Below are 15,134 nucleotides of genomic sequence, written 5' to 3'. Positions count from 1 at the left end.
ATTCGATCCCTGGGTCAGGAAGATCCCCTGGAGGGGAGCATGGCAACCTACTCCAGTATTCTTGCCTGGAGAATCCCACAGACAGAGAAGCCTGGTGAGCTACAGTCCATAGCGTCACAAAGAGTTGGACACAACTGAAGCAACTTAGCATGGAACCACACACACCTATATGGTACATTCCTGACCACAGATCACCTCCTCCAAGCAGCACTGTCTGAGTACTCCATCCAGCACATTGTAGAGCAGCATGTCCTGAGGTGCAGCTTCGCCCAAATCCCATTGACTTGCATAACTTCATATAATTCCCTAATTCCTCTGGCTGGCCTGTCCTTTCTTCACCACCTGGTTATCTCTAAGCCATTCTTCAATAATTGGGTCAAGTTTCACCTCCTTCATAAAGACTACTTGGGCCTTCCTTTTCTCGTACTTTTCTCTGTGTGTACAAATGTATACACACATATACACAGTCACACTCACAGATGTTCTTACTCTCACTTTCCTGGGCATTCTGCTATCAAAGCATTTGGCAAACTGTATTGCAATATTCCCTTATTTATCTCTCCCACCAGACCAAAGACTCCATAAGGAAGGGGCTGGGTTTTAAGTGGGTCTCTACCATATACCAGAGAATAGTGAACATGCTCAGTAAGTGTCCCACAGCAAGTGTCTAAACGATGTTTCCTCTTGAAAAGAGGAATGGAAGTAGCACTGCTTTGAGGTCATGGGTTTAGATTAGTTAACCTCTCTTTTCCGGTGAGCAACTGTGTTTTCAGGAATTATACTTAAACTGTTTGCTTCATTTGGAAACTTGGTAATAATTCTACCTCAAGGGTAAGGAGTAATTGAAGATCAAAACAAGATATTTATGAAAGATCATGTTGGGATCACCATAGTGGGTATTCAAAACTTTAAGTGAATTTGATTTACTCCCACAGTCTGTGTCACCCACACTGGCATTAGGCCAAATATTGCCTTCTCCTCCCAGATTCCAAGTAAAGCCTGAGGTTTGGGAGTTGGAGACCAACCTCCTCCACCACCCTTTACAATGGGAAGCACATACAAGTAGTTTAATTTGTATCCACTAATGAGTGTTTTGAAGTTGTTTGACTATTGCTTTCTTCTTGTACTTAGTTTGTCCTGTGGAGGAAATAAGACTTAATTCAACCACGAATTCCAGATTCATTTCTGCACTCTGCCATTTGGAGCTAAGTTCAGTTCAGTTCAGTCGCTCAGTCGTGTCTGACTCTTTGCGACCCCATGAATTGCAGCACACCAGGCCTCCCTAGGTAGACTTAGGCAAGTTCTTTTTTTCTCCCAGGGTCTTGTCATCCACATCTGTAGAAAGGGGAGGTGATGAGGTGAACTCTGTTGTCCCTTCACCTCTAACCTTCTCAGCTGCTGAGCCTTCTTTCCTCAACTTGACAATCAAAAACCTTTCAAAGACAGAGCTGGTACCCCACACCTCTTCATAGGTTTTACTGGCTCTGCAGCTCTGCTCAGTTATTCAGTTCAGTTCAGTTGTTCAGTCGTGTCCAACTCTTTGTGACCCCATGGACTGCAACACGCCAGGCCTCCCTGTCCATCACCAACTCCCAGAGTTTACCCAAACTCATGTCCATTGAGTTAGTGATGCCATCCAACCATTTCATCTTCTATCTTCCCCTTCTCCTCCTGCCCCCAATCCCTCCCAGCATCAGAGTCTTTTCCAATGAGTCAACTCTTCGCATGAGGTGGCCAAAGTATTGGAGTTTCAGCTTTAGCATGGATCCTTCCAATGAACACCCAGGACTGATCTCCTTTAGGATGGACTGATTGGATCTCCTTGCAGCCCAAAGGACTCCCAAGAGTCTTCTCCTACACCACAGTTCAAAAGCATCAATTCTTTGGCGCTCAGCTTTCTTTATAGTCCAACTCTCACATCCATACATGACTACTGGAAAACCCATAGCCTTGACTAGACGGACCTTTGTTGGTTTAGCCTAACACAAAACTAAGAATTGGTCTCTGTGCTCAGGGATCTCCATGACACGGAGAGGCAGAATCAAACTTCCGAGGCCGGAGGCCAAAAGCGTACTGTTAATCAACAGTTCCAGTTCTAGCTGCAAAAATAGTGCCTCCTCTGGGAACCAATAACACAATGCAATGGTAGAATCCTTGGGTACTGGACCCCCAGGGAAAGGTCTCAACAGCATTGCCTGGGCCAATCCTCCAGTTTAAAGGTGGAGCTCTGGTTTTGGTGTACTACCCATTCTCTGCATTTCTCCATGCAGTCAAGAAAAGCACACACTTGTAGTGGGAGAAAGGGTTGAGCATAATAAATGGTCTCTATAGGCATTATCTATTTAATCTAGACAACAGCCCTGTGATGCAAAAAAAGACACACCCTCATACTAAAGATGTGGAAATGTAAATACAAATGTCTAGAGAGGCAATTTGCTCTGCACACACTACCTGTGCCAGATCCACAATCAAATTCAGGCTTGTATGATTCCAAAGTCTGTGCTTTTACTTAAAGATCATGATGTCTCTAAAACAAAGTGATGCCAGCTTTTGGCCAAATGCTCCTAGCTACTTTTATACATGAGTGAAAGTTGTCCAGTCGTGTCCAACTCTTTGCAACCCCATGGACCATACCACAGTCCATGGAATTCTCCAGGCCAAAATACTGGAGTGGGTAGCCTTTCCCTTCTCCAGAGGATCTTCCCAACTCAGGGATGGAACCCAGGTCTCCTGCACTGCAGGCGGATTCCTTACCAGCTGAGCCACAAGGTAAGCCCACTTTTATACATGGGAGCTCTAAAACCAGTTTGCCATTCGACTTGCCACATCACTTACATTCTCTGGGCATCAGTTTTCTCATCGGCCTCCTAATCTCTTCACCAACTTCTACAAGGAAAAGAAAAAATAACATACACAGAACAGCACCTAAATAGGTTAAATATGTAGGGTTCACCTGTAAGAAGTAACTGTGATCATAATATCTTTTGTGTAAGTGTATTAAAGAAGACACCCACATAGTAAAGAAAATGATCCTAACTTTGAACAAGGAAATAGTATATAATAAGTGTCAAGTTTAGTTGTTGATTTAAACCTGAGATTTACCCATTTTACAGATAAGAAAATGGAAGTAGAGATATTTGTTGAAATCACATAGGTAGTTCTGTCTGACCCCAACTGTCATTTGCTTTCCATTGAACCATAATGCCCCCAAGTCTTGAAATATCCAGCATTAGTAGTCACTTAAACTGATCCTCCACCATATCACATATAAACTGGGGATGAAAATGGTAGAGTTACCTGAGGGCAATGCAGCTAAACTGAATAATTGAACAGATAATAACTTCCCTAGTCTTTCTTTCAAGGCCCCTTAATTTTGACTGCACTACCTGTTCAGTCTTAATTCAAATTCCTTGACTTCTCAACCATCTGATTCAAAACTGCTTTGCTCACTGTCATTAGAACGTAAAGTGTAACCTGACACTTAGACGTTTGCGCTTCTGCCACAAAGGAGATGCTAGGCATACCAGAGAGTAAACAAATACTGGCTCCATTTCCTGTCCTTTATGATATTTCTCCTTCAGCTATCCTGAACTGACATTTAAATATTGCATTGTTACTGAAATTTGAACATGTCTCTCTCCAATTACGTTTTAAACTCCTGGAAATGAGCACCCATGTCACAGAGCTTTTTTGTTCCTCCAAGTGGCTGATTCCATTCCGAATGCTTACACATAGTTTTATTTTTTTTTGTCCTAAAGATGTCTCTTTTGAACTCCACACTGAAGAGCTGGTGGCTAACAGGACTAGTAGTAGGCAGGACAGTCAGATGCCAGGATCTTCTTGTGTGTGGCATGTGTGGAATTCCTCCAACTGGCACATACCTCTGCTCCTCACACCTACCCTCCTCACATTCTGAAAACTCCAGTCATGGCTCCCATCTCAGCACGGGAGACACAGCCTTGACCCGTTCCCCGCAGCACCCCACCCCATCTGTTGTGCTGACTGACACTCCACGGAGCCCTAGAGGACCATCTCTTGCTTCTACTCCTCCACTTGTTTTTAAGAGTTCTTAAGGAGTCTTCCACCAGATTGAAAACAGAGACAACTTCCTCTCCATCTCTTGGGGTCCCCACAGCACCCATCAGAGTCTATGACACTCCTGTTTAAATGTAAATGAGGCCTAGTTTAGTGGGCCCTAAGTGTCGTTCTTTCCGCTGCTGTCAGGAGACTTCAGACCAGCAAGGTGTCTGCTGTAGTGACCTGTGGCTCAATATCAGCCAGCTGGACCTTCAGCATCAGGGCCTCCTTGTTCCTGTCAGATGCAGTACATGATCACAATTAGCATCTGTTTCCTGGTGGCAATTTCAAATTCACATTCAAACTCTGTCCCATCTCTGCTCTTGTGCCAAAGCTAACTGGGACACCAAGAATGTCCCCTGGTTCCAGTTCTACCATCAAACCTAAAACCACAACATTCTTGAAGCCTTCCCCGACTGTACTTTATCCCTGATCACCCAAATAGCTAATTCCACTTAGATCATGCTCCCATTTTGGCTGCAGACTGATGCTTTCCATTTGAGCTAAGCCTGTCTCTTGAGATATACTGTCCATTCGTCAAGGGCAAAAGCCCCATCTCATACCAGACCTTTCTCACCCAACATTGCCAAGAACAATGGCACAAACTACAATGCTGAGACTTCAACAAACATTTGTGGATCCAAAACCCAACTGTAATTGAGCTCCAGAGTACAAAATAATGAGCAGAGAGAAGGCCCACAGGGCTTTCACATCAAATCATCCTTTTTAGTCACCATTATGAATCAATACTTAAAAAAAAAAAGTCAAAGCTCTCATTGCTTGAATAATAATAGGTCACAGACATACCACCCAACAACTGCAAGGGACTTGCCACCCAGAGTTTATTATTTTGCTACAAGCACAACTGTGCCCCAATTGCTTCTAATGGGAGTTCTCAGGCTACAACATCGGATTCATCAAATTTACCATCTCCAGCATCTACATCTTTCCAGACCCAAGCTGAAACCCCCCAAGCCCAATCTTTCCACTGACAAATCTCTCAATCTTAAACAAATAAAAGGAATAATGAAGACATTTCTTTGTACCTAATTAGACTAATCGAGTTGCTTGCCTTTTTTTTTTTTTCATATCCCAAGTCCTAGAGTAAAAGTACCTGAAGCATCTCAGCAGCTTGTAGAGCCTTGCTGGTCCGAAATACTCCAACAGTGTGCTCCTAGGTAACTCAGAATGACTGCTGAACTCAGGTCAAAACCCAATTTTCCTATTTCCACCCCAACCCTAACCTCAGAGGCCTCTGGCTTTGGACAAACTGCAGGTCACTCCCTCTCATCTCAAAATGCATGCAAACCAATTCACGCATTGTTATTGAACACAGGCCATGAAAGGGCAGACTCTGATGTGAAGATTGAACAGACATCCCAGGAGCACAGGCATAGCCCTAACCTTTATGCCCACCGAATCTACACAAGAAAACAATGCCTAGCCCCCTAGACCCATGAGGTCCAAAAGCAACCACAGCAGAGATTCCAAACGCCTACTGAGCACAGAAGTAGTAAGCAAAGCCCAGAAAGGGAATACAGTACAGATTTTCCAGAAGCCATCTTCGTCTGCTTTGTCTGAGACAAGCCATTTCCCTAGTCTCAATTTGGTCACTTCATCAACAGGGGCCAGTTTTCAAAAGATGTACCGGATCAATCCTTTTCTTTCTTCCACGTTATTCACTATCGTATTTCTTTACATTTAACTAATCATCCCCCTCCTCTTCTTTCCGTGTCCCCAAGCCTGGCTCTTTGAGTTTCTCCTGGTCCCATGTCTCCTTCTGTAACTCTCACCACAGCAAACACTTAGCAAAGGTCACGATGTCTTAGTGGGAGTAACGTAGACAGTTGTTGGGGTGCTACTAAATGAGGTTGAGGAGTTCTGAGCTTTAAGAAACCTTTAAAATTCCTGGGACACTTCTGCCTATAGAGTCACAGAATTTCAGAAGGGGCCCCTCCTCCACAATAATCCAAACTCTTTCTCTTTACTGTGGCTCAAGCTAAGGAGCAGAAAGGATTATCCTATACCACGTGCTGACCGGGGGCCAATCCAGCCTGCCACCAGTCTTGCAGGAGCCCGTGCCCAGAACTTTCCCTTCTGAGTGCATTTCTCTGCTCAGCCTTCTTTTCTACCGCAGCCAGGCGCACTCAGTCACCAAGGAGTGAGAAGCACTTGGACTTAAGTAACAAAGAAGATTGCATGGTTAAGTGCCAAAATGAGTGTGGTGGACAAAAAATGCAATCGAAATTTTCAGAGAAAGTCAAGAGCTATGTGGGCGAGAGTGGCGAGCAGGCTCTAGTAGGTACTTAATAAATATTTTGATGATTGAATGAATAAGTGAATCACTGACTGATAAGATGTACATGCAGTAAAGCATCATTAACTCTCAGGCTTTGCGGGAATAACTGAGAGTGGGTGATTGCCCCTGAAAGATAGCCAAAAATATAAAAAGTCATTGACATAAGTGCTTATTATTCACTTTGTCTAAGAGATTCTTATTGTGTTGCTTCACTGTGCAGAGCTTTCATGTATCTTAAACAACATTCACTTTTAATATTCTATCGCTGCATAAATTCTGTGATTCATTCATTCTCAGAAATCATTCATAAGTAGGACTTTGTGGGGGCAACCTTGGCCCCATCCTTCAAGGACTCACAGCCTGGAGAGGTGACTGACAACGAAGAGCAAAGCAGTATAAGCCAGATGCCCGGCAAGTGCTTTAATCCTGAAATGCTCTGGAAACGGCGGTGAAGAACTGAGAGCTGGTCAGGTGTCCTAAGAGGTAGACACTCTGGCTAAAAGGGACCAGTTGGGACACTTTCAGAGAGAAGGCGGTGACACAGAAGGAGCAGAAGTGTGGAGGTGGACAAGTGTACAAGTGCTCAGGGCCAACAAGGAAATCAGTCTAAAGGGAACAGAGGCCTATGTGTGCTGCATTAAACGAGGTTCACCGGTGAGTTCTGCAACATGCCCAGTGCAGGCTGCTGAGCAGGGCGAGCCAGGAATCATGGGAAAGAGAAAGAGGGGCAATGCAGAAGAGTCTGTGAAGATCGACCCTGATTCGAGAGAACTTTCTGGGTTTGCTGGGACAGATACAATCTTGCTATCGGTTCTGTTCTTTAGAGAGGATACAAATTCTGTCTTGACTGTCATTTCTCAGCCACTGTGGCTCCCTGATGGAAACCCCCCCCCCCACACACACACACACACACTCACCACCCATTACCTGTCCTCTCTGTGGCTCTCCATGTCTTTTTTCTTTTTTCCTTGAAGAGTTAAGAATGAGAAGGAATTCTTAGTGCATATATATCTTTGCATATATATCTGAGATCAAGAGTCTCAGACAGTATTGAATTTGGACTCAAGGATCCATTAGTGCATCCTTGAGTCCAAATTTAATACTATCTGAGACTCTTGATCTCAGATATATATGCAAAGTAGGTATCCAAGAATTCAACTGATCTGAAATACATATACTATACACATTTTCTTTTTCCTTTGGTCAACTCAAGAGCACAAAACAACTATTCCCTGACTGTCTTAGAACACAAGGGGCCCCTACAGGCATTTCTAGGCATACCAAGAAGCTATTAATCTCCAAGCGATGGTGACAACAATCCCAGACACCAGTTTCCAGGAGGCAGCGTGGAAATCCTCTCAGAGTTCAATTATAGAAATTAGCTGGTATTATTTAATCCTCAAAACCCCTGTGAAGTAGGCAGGGTAAGCATCTTTTATCCTTATTTTACTGATTAGTTTACTGAGGCTCGAAGAGGTTAAATAACTTTCCAGGGACATTTAGCTGGGAAATAATAGGGACAAAATCCAAGGCAGATCTTGTCACTTCAGGTGTGATGCTCTTCACACTTTATCAGAGCCATCTGGTCCCATGTGGGCCACCAACTTGTGTCATTTCAGCAAGTCATTACATCAGTGGCCTCATCTTCTGCAAGGGGATAAAAGGCTTACCTAGCTTCCCGCCTTAGAAAATCAAGGGGGCAAATGTGATATAAAGATAGTTTTGAAAAGAAAAGTACTGTGGATATAAAAAAGTTTGTTTTGATGCAAAAAGGTATATTGGGTCAGAGAAACATTTTTCCAAGGTGGCAAAGTTCTAAAACTCTTATCGACTCACCATTCATCCCTTCTCCCTTTCCAGCACTTGGAAAGGTAGAAGCCTCTACCTGCCTGGGGGTCAGCTTAGCTGGCCTTGCCTGTAATTTATTTCTCATGGATCTGCTGATGACAACCCATCATCAGCTCCTGGAAAGGGGTAGCTGCTTCCTCCCAAGAGATCCTGTGGACTTCAGGGATGCTCACATTCTCCATCTGACCCTGGCATTATTTGCTCTGAACTGGACAGAAAGTCAACTGCAGGTTTCTACACCAAAGGCCATTAAAAAAAAATCTTTCCTCAATCTTAGAGGGTACTCGCTTAAGGGGGTAAGAAAACCAACTCTGAAAGGGAAGCTGCTCTGACCCGATTCTGAAAATTCCGGATATGAAATGTAAGGGCCACTAAGTTGGACTCAGTCATCTACGGTCACCAGTTTCCCCCAATACTTGGTATTGTCTCAACCCAGTGTGTCTAAGGGGACATAAGAATCTAGTAGTAAAGCTAAGCGAAAATGGACATAAATACTTAGAGCCAAACAAAAATGTAAGTTGGCATCTTTCCCCTGAATTCATGAAGTAATACATTCTGTGGGCATCTTGGTGTTTACTTTTCTGCACTTATCAAGCGTTTGGCTGCCCAAAAGTGTCTGCAGTTTCATGAAGAGTTTGTGAAACACCAGGGTTTCCTTTAGAAACAATTCTAAATGAAGTTCAAACCTATGGCTAGATCTGATGACTGGGCTCCTTATTTATGCACATGCATGCATGAGCAGTTGTGTCTGACTCTTTGCGACGCCATGGACTGCAGCCCACCAGGCTCCTCTGTCTATGGAATTTGCCAGGCAAGAATACTGGAGTGGGTTGCCATTTCCTCCTCCAGGGGATCTTCCTGACCCAGGGATCAAACCCACATTTCCTGTGTCTCCTGCACTTCAGGGAGATTTTTTACCCACTGAGCCAACTCCTTATTTAATCCTGACCCAAAACATTCTGGGAAGCTCACCAGGTTTCACAGTATACCATAAGATCATAGGATAGCAATGGAACTGGACTGTTTTGTACCCTTCTTCGCAGAACCCAAGGACCAAGCGCAGCGATATGTGGCCAGAACTCTATGAGCTTCCTTTTCTCAGGGCAGTGCTACCCCTTCAGGACAAGAGCAGCCTCCTGTCTCTGCTCCCTACTCCTCCATCCCGAAGAGACAGATCCCACACAGTGGGTCCCGGAGCAAACTCAGTAACATTATCTCATTTTTTAAGGCATTGCAACTTCTGACAACATTAATGTGTTAATAATAATTTATCCCATTCTCCTGGCAGGAACAAAACTGAAGCAACTTGAAATGCCATCAGCAAAAATTATTTATTTTCCATTCCTGAGCAGTGAAGAAAACAAGATCTCATTGGCCAGGTCCACTCTCAATAGCTATCTGGTTTCAATTAAAACTTCAAGTCTCCAAGGGAAAAACTGGCATTCTGAGTTGCTGAGGCCCAGCCAAGTTTCAGTGTCTCTACAAACTCCAGAAAGGATGTCCCATCCAACCAGCCAACCTCTCATCTTCCTCCTTTTGCATATCATATAGACTTCAGAGCAGAGACTAAAGTACAGCTAAAAATAATGACCAGGTTAAAAGAACTCTGCGCTCCTAGAGGTACATTTTTTGTGCCAGTGAAGTATTGATTCTGCTCCTAATGGAAATGAAAGTCAAGATAACAGCAGAAATGGAATCAGAAATCCAGGGGAAAGTACCTACCTATTTATTTCTTCTTCAACAAACTCCTGCCTCCCCCCACTGACCATTTTCAACTAAATTTTCTACAAAGATTCCAAGTACTGTTTTCTCTTTGCCCTCAGCCCTCATTTTTAGGTCAAGTGACTTACAAAGTAGCCTACCATGAATAATGCACACACAGGACCAGAAGTCCTTGTGGTACCAAAGGGGCTCCTTGGTTCACTCGAGGATACCCCTAGGCTTCCCCTGTGTGAAGTGCAGAACAGGGCTTGCCAGCGATGCCTTCCTGTGGGATGTTCTGATGTTAACATACAAAAGGTCAGATTACACCCGTTCACTTGCCCAGCCCATTCGTGAACATATAAGGCAGTTGATACTATCTCCCAAGCTATAACTGGCCCCTTCCAAACCATATCACTGCCTCTCAGTCAATCATCCTTGTATTCACTACAAACCATTCCCCACCTCCAATTTGTTTATTTCACTGACACATCTATTTTCCCTGCTAACAGAAACAAGTCTGCTTTCCTCCTCTGGCTTCCGATAGCATTCACTCACCACCTCCTCCCCTCTGCCCCCGCTCAGATTACTATAGTGGCTAGCAGTTTCCAGAGCCCAGCTCTAACACCGATTCAACTTCCCAAGACTAAGACTTTTATTTTCTTAATGGGGGAGGGGAGATGGTGTGCAAAGCAGCACTTTCTGCATACCTGGTCTCCTGTCTTCTCAGGCTACATTCCCTGAAGTTGGCAAATCTCTGTGTTTAGCCATACTCTTCTGATCTGCCCTAAAGCCCTTCTTTGGTAGCAGGCAAAGTAATTAAGTACAGAGGACAATACTGCATCTTCAACTTCACTGGGACTTCCAAGTGAGAGCAAAAGAGATCATGTCTCCTTTCAGGAGTCTTGGAATGGCAGAAGTCACAAAAAGCAGGAGAAAGGGGAAGGAGTGACCAAGGATTGTAAACTGGCTACATTTTAAAGTGCTACAAACTTTCTCCTCCCTCACAGGCCCCTGGACAGTTGGCTCCACCTCCCCATCCCAGCCAAACAACATTCAACTGGGGTGTGTGAGGGTAACTCTCTCGGAGCCTGCTGGTCTGGCCCCAGTGTTGCAGATGTGGCCGCATAGAACAACACCCTTCCTCTCCTCTCCTCTCCATGCTCTTCTTTCTGAGCCCACTCCTGCCCTTCCAAAACACATGAGCATACATGTGCACACCTACACACATGTTTTCAGGATAAAGATGGGCTGGGAAGGGCAACCTGATCTACCTGTGTAAACTACAGGATAGTAAGAGATGGGGCAAGACTGCCAGACAGTTTTGGCAATAATAACTTTATAAAGTTAGATTTTGCACAAAACTACAGGAAAGGAAAAACAGGATGAAGAGTAAAGGAATGAAAAGGAACAGAATTTTTAAAAATAATGTAAGAGGAAAACAAGTAATATTAGTATTTCCATAAAGACCATGGACTCCAACTAACTTTTTTAAAAGGTGTGGATAGTGGTGGAGGGGATGGGGAGGCTTGAAAGAAAAAGTAGCTGTGGTAGAATTCCAAAATAAACTGCCCTTTCAGAGGAGAGCTTCTGCAGGGATAAAGAGACACACAAATTGGCCTTTTAGCATTAGATGTCAACCATGAGATTATCAGGACAGTTTATTTGAAGCGGAAATGAATCGGAAATCCTTCCCTCAACAGTCCTCTTAGACCAATATATACACCATCAGAACCCACATAGGCACACATAAAGAATAAATGCAGCATCAAGGGGCAATAAGAACCCCCTCCCCACACCAGCAGTACCTCTAGCCTCATCTCATACTTCCAATTGCACAACTTTCCGATCTCCAAAGAAAATATTTCCAGTTGGATCCTATTTCAGAATTGTAACTGGTGCGGGTTGTGGGAGGAGGGGTGTGTGCAGCCTGTCGGGGATGGGGACTGGAAGACAGCATTTCGGTAGTTACTTATTTTTGTAGAGCCAGCATGCTCTACCGATCAGAAATTGCTATTACCCAACAAAGCTTCTATCACAAACAGACACCAAAAACAGCATCAGCGTTATCACCATCTTGCTAAAGATCTGCCCGGTCCAGTTTACCTGACTTTGTCTCTGTGGAACTTCTTGGACAGTATTGTAGTCAAAGGGATAATGGTTTGAAAGACAAAAACAATAAATCGATACTGAAGGGCTCCCTTTCAGGAGTTATTTCCCACTGGAAACCACCGAACGGGAAAGCCTGTCGTTAATTCCCAAGCCCACGGCTCCTCTAGAAACACACACAATGCGTGCTTTCAAAAAGGGCATTCGTCTGCTTTTAAGGGAATTCCTGTCTTTTCAGAGTCCCAAAACCGGAGAGCACGAGAGAGACTCAGATCCATTGATTAAGATTTTAAGAAAAAGACTAACACAGAGCTACGACACAAGCACACACCAACCTTCGCCGGCTGGACCACTTCTTCCCTGTTCTTCTTTCTATTAACCACACGTTAGATTCTGATACATTCCCCCCCCCCCCACCAACCTACCCACCCACCCCCAAAATCCAACTAGATACAATGTAGCTCTCTAGCTCCACTTAACCTGCAAGTTACAAAGAGAGAGGGGGAAAAAAATATCCTGCCGCCTTCCCACTCCTTTCCCTACCCCCTCCCCCTCTTGAGTCCACTCCACCAACGCCAAACCCGCGAGCCCCAGCAGTCGGCGGCCGGACGGAGGGAGGGAGGGAGGGTGCAAAAGGCGGGGGGAGGGGGAAGGCCGGGGCGGAGTGGGTGGGGGGGGGATCAGATTAGGCCGAACTCAATAAGGTCCCAGACCTCCAGCCCGACGCTGCCACCCTCGCCGCCACCACCGAGTCACTTCAAATGAGCCAGCATCTTTGCCCACGGCCGGCTGGCCGGAATCGCGCCCATCCTCCGCAGCCTCGCCGGGACCGGCATCCCGCCCCTTCGGCCCGGTCTCCCAGTTCCCGCCGGTGCAAAGTCAAAGCCCCGGCGAGGCAGCGTTAACTTTTGCACGCAGAGAACACACACCGCCCCTGGCCCCGGGCGTGCGGGGCCCGCGGCGCGGCGGGAGGCTGGGCGCCGAGCTCCCGGGCCAAGGTCGCTGCGCGTGCTCACCCACGGCTCCGGCTCCGCTGGCCCCGGCGCTCGGTCAGATCCCGGCTCCCGTCGCTCGCCCGAGCCCCCGAAGGTGCTGCTGCGGCAACTCCATGGCGATGAGCATCTGTCACACGGCGAGCCGCGGGCGGGCCGCCCTCGCTCGGGGGGCGCCGGGGCCCCCGGGCGCGCGGAGGCGGAGGCGAGCGGCGGGCGCCCCGGCCGGCCCCGCGCTTCCCGCCCGGCGCGGCCGCCTCCGCCGCGCCACCGATTTACAGAGAGAGATATCAAGGGGGAAAATGGCGTCTCCGGAGCCCGAGGAGTCCTGGAGTAATCACATTCACACACACACACACACACACACACACACACACACCACGCCCGCACGCACACACTCGCACACCGCGCGCCGCGGGCCCGGCTAATTTTAGCAGGAACCCCCCTCCCAAATTATATATATATATCCCAGTCTATCCAATCAATGCTATTTTTTTTTTTTCCTTTTCTTCAAAGGATGGATTGGAGCCTTAAAAAAAAATGTTGCCGGGTTCGGGCTCGCAGGAGGCAGCGCGCGAAGGGCGAGGGCGCTTTTGCTGAGCTGTGCAGTTCGGTCCGCGGCGCCGGGCGGCCCAGCCCGCCCGCTCGTCTGCCCGCGGTCGCTAGTGCTGCCACCGCCGCCGCCGCCGCCGCTCCATGGCCGCGCCCGCCCCGCGCCCCCGCCGCGTCCCCTCGCCACCCGCCCGCGTCCCCGGCGAGCGCTGGAGTGGGGTCGGGCCCGAGTGGCTGCCTCCCGCGCCCTCTCTCGAGTCCCGGAGTCCTAGTGAAAGGAAGGGGGAGGGCGCGGGCGGGGGAGGGGGAGGATCGCAGCGGCCTCGCGGCAGAACCCAGCGGGGACCGCCACCCCGCGATCTGCCTCGGCAGGGGTGCGGGCACCCCACACCAGCGCTTGCCCAGCCGACCAGGGGGCCGCTTCCCCGACTTGAGCCCGGGGGAGGCACAGCCAGGAACCTGCGAGCGACCTCTCTCCCTTCACCCTCCCTCAGTGAATTTCTGTGGATTTCGATCCATGGGAGGGAGTGGGGCTCGGGCCGGGGGTGAAGGAAAACAGTTCGTGGAGGCGGATCGGAGACCCCTCGCCGCCCTCGCGCCCCTCCCGCTCCCCCGCGCCCTCGCGGCCCAGTGGCGCTGCGCGCCCGAGTCCGCGGCGGAGACTGGGCGGCCGCGGGGACTGCCGCGGGCTCGGCTCCGGGGCTCAACACTGCCACTGTCTGACACAACAGCAGCAGTGTCGGGGGAGCTGCGCGGCCGGGGCGCGAGATGCGGTAGGCTCTGAAAACCGAGTGCACTTTTTTAACCCGGTAATTACATTTCAGGGGGTTATTATTATTATTATTATTTTTGTCAAGCGACATGCATGCATTCAGATGCATATGTGCATTTTCTCGTATTCACAGACATTGGACCGCTGATGAGGGAAAGACAACGAGAGAGACGACGCTGGCGTGCGGTTCTCTATTCAGGGTGGTGAAAAGAAGAAGGAATGTCTTCAGTTCATACAAAATGTGGTATTTTAATCTCCTTGACTATTTGCATGCGGGGCTGCAAAAGTGGACCTACTCAGGCTACTCAGTGGCAACCCCAGGCAACTGAGGAATGTAACTCCCTCAGGGGCGTGTCTGCGTTATGGGACAATATAGAACAGATAGGGATTCAGAAAGGTTTTGCCAGTGGTTTGAACTCAAAGACGCGGGGGAGAGTTTACTCAAAGCTGGCATTCTGAGAGGACTCCTGCCTACCACGTTTTATATGGAGAGTTTTGGGACTGTGGATTGAGGAATGATTTGGTAGTGGTTGGGAATGACCCCCCAGTGTGATGTCAATCACATGTCAATCACATGTCAATGTGATGGGACAAATTACATCAGCCACTGCCGACCTGGGTCGGCTGCTGGTGTGAATTCTGTCACAGAGCCTCCTCACTCTCATAACTCTTTTTTACAGAAAGGATGCAGTGAAGTACAGCAACTCCCATCCTGGCCCATTTCCCTGGATCCGTTTCAGTTCGATCCTAAGTAGATCACTGCCCTCTGACCCAAGTGTTCTTA

General features: G+C 47.4%; 1 protein-coding gene across 3 annotated transcripts in view; it reads right to left on the bottom strand.

The window, feature by feature from the left end:
- The window catches only part of SETBP1 (SET binding protein 1), a 407,102-nt gene extending 393,012 nt beyond the window's left edge, over window positions 1-14,090 (bottom strand). For 2 of the 3 annotated variants that reach the window (XM_070361976.1, XM_070361978.1), the window contains exon 1: window positions 13,051-14,090. The gene's annotated coding sequence lies outside the window, so the exon portion shown is untranslated. Of the gene's footprint in view, window positions 1-2,835; window positions 2,881-13,050 lie in introns of those variants that run through there. The other variant, XM_070361977.1, reaches the window with a different exon arrangement.
- Window positions 14,091-15,134: the final 1,044 nt, after the last annotated feature.

This window comes from Bos mutus, chromosome 24 (genome assembly GCF_027580195.1).
Source record: "Bos mutus isolate GX-2022 chromosome 24, NWIPB_WYAK_1.1, whole genome shotgun sequence".
NCBI lineage: Eukaryota > Metazoa > Chordata > Mammalia > Artiodactyla > Bovidae > Bos > Bos mutus.
Note: the sequence above shows the minus strand (reverse complement) of the source record. Positions and strands in the feature narration are given on the sequence as shown.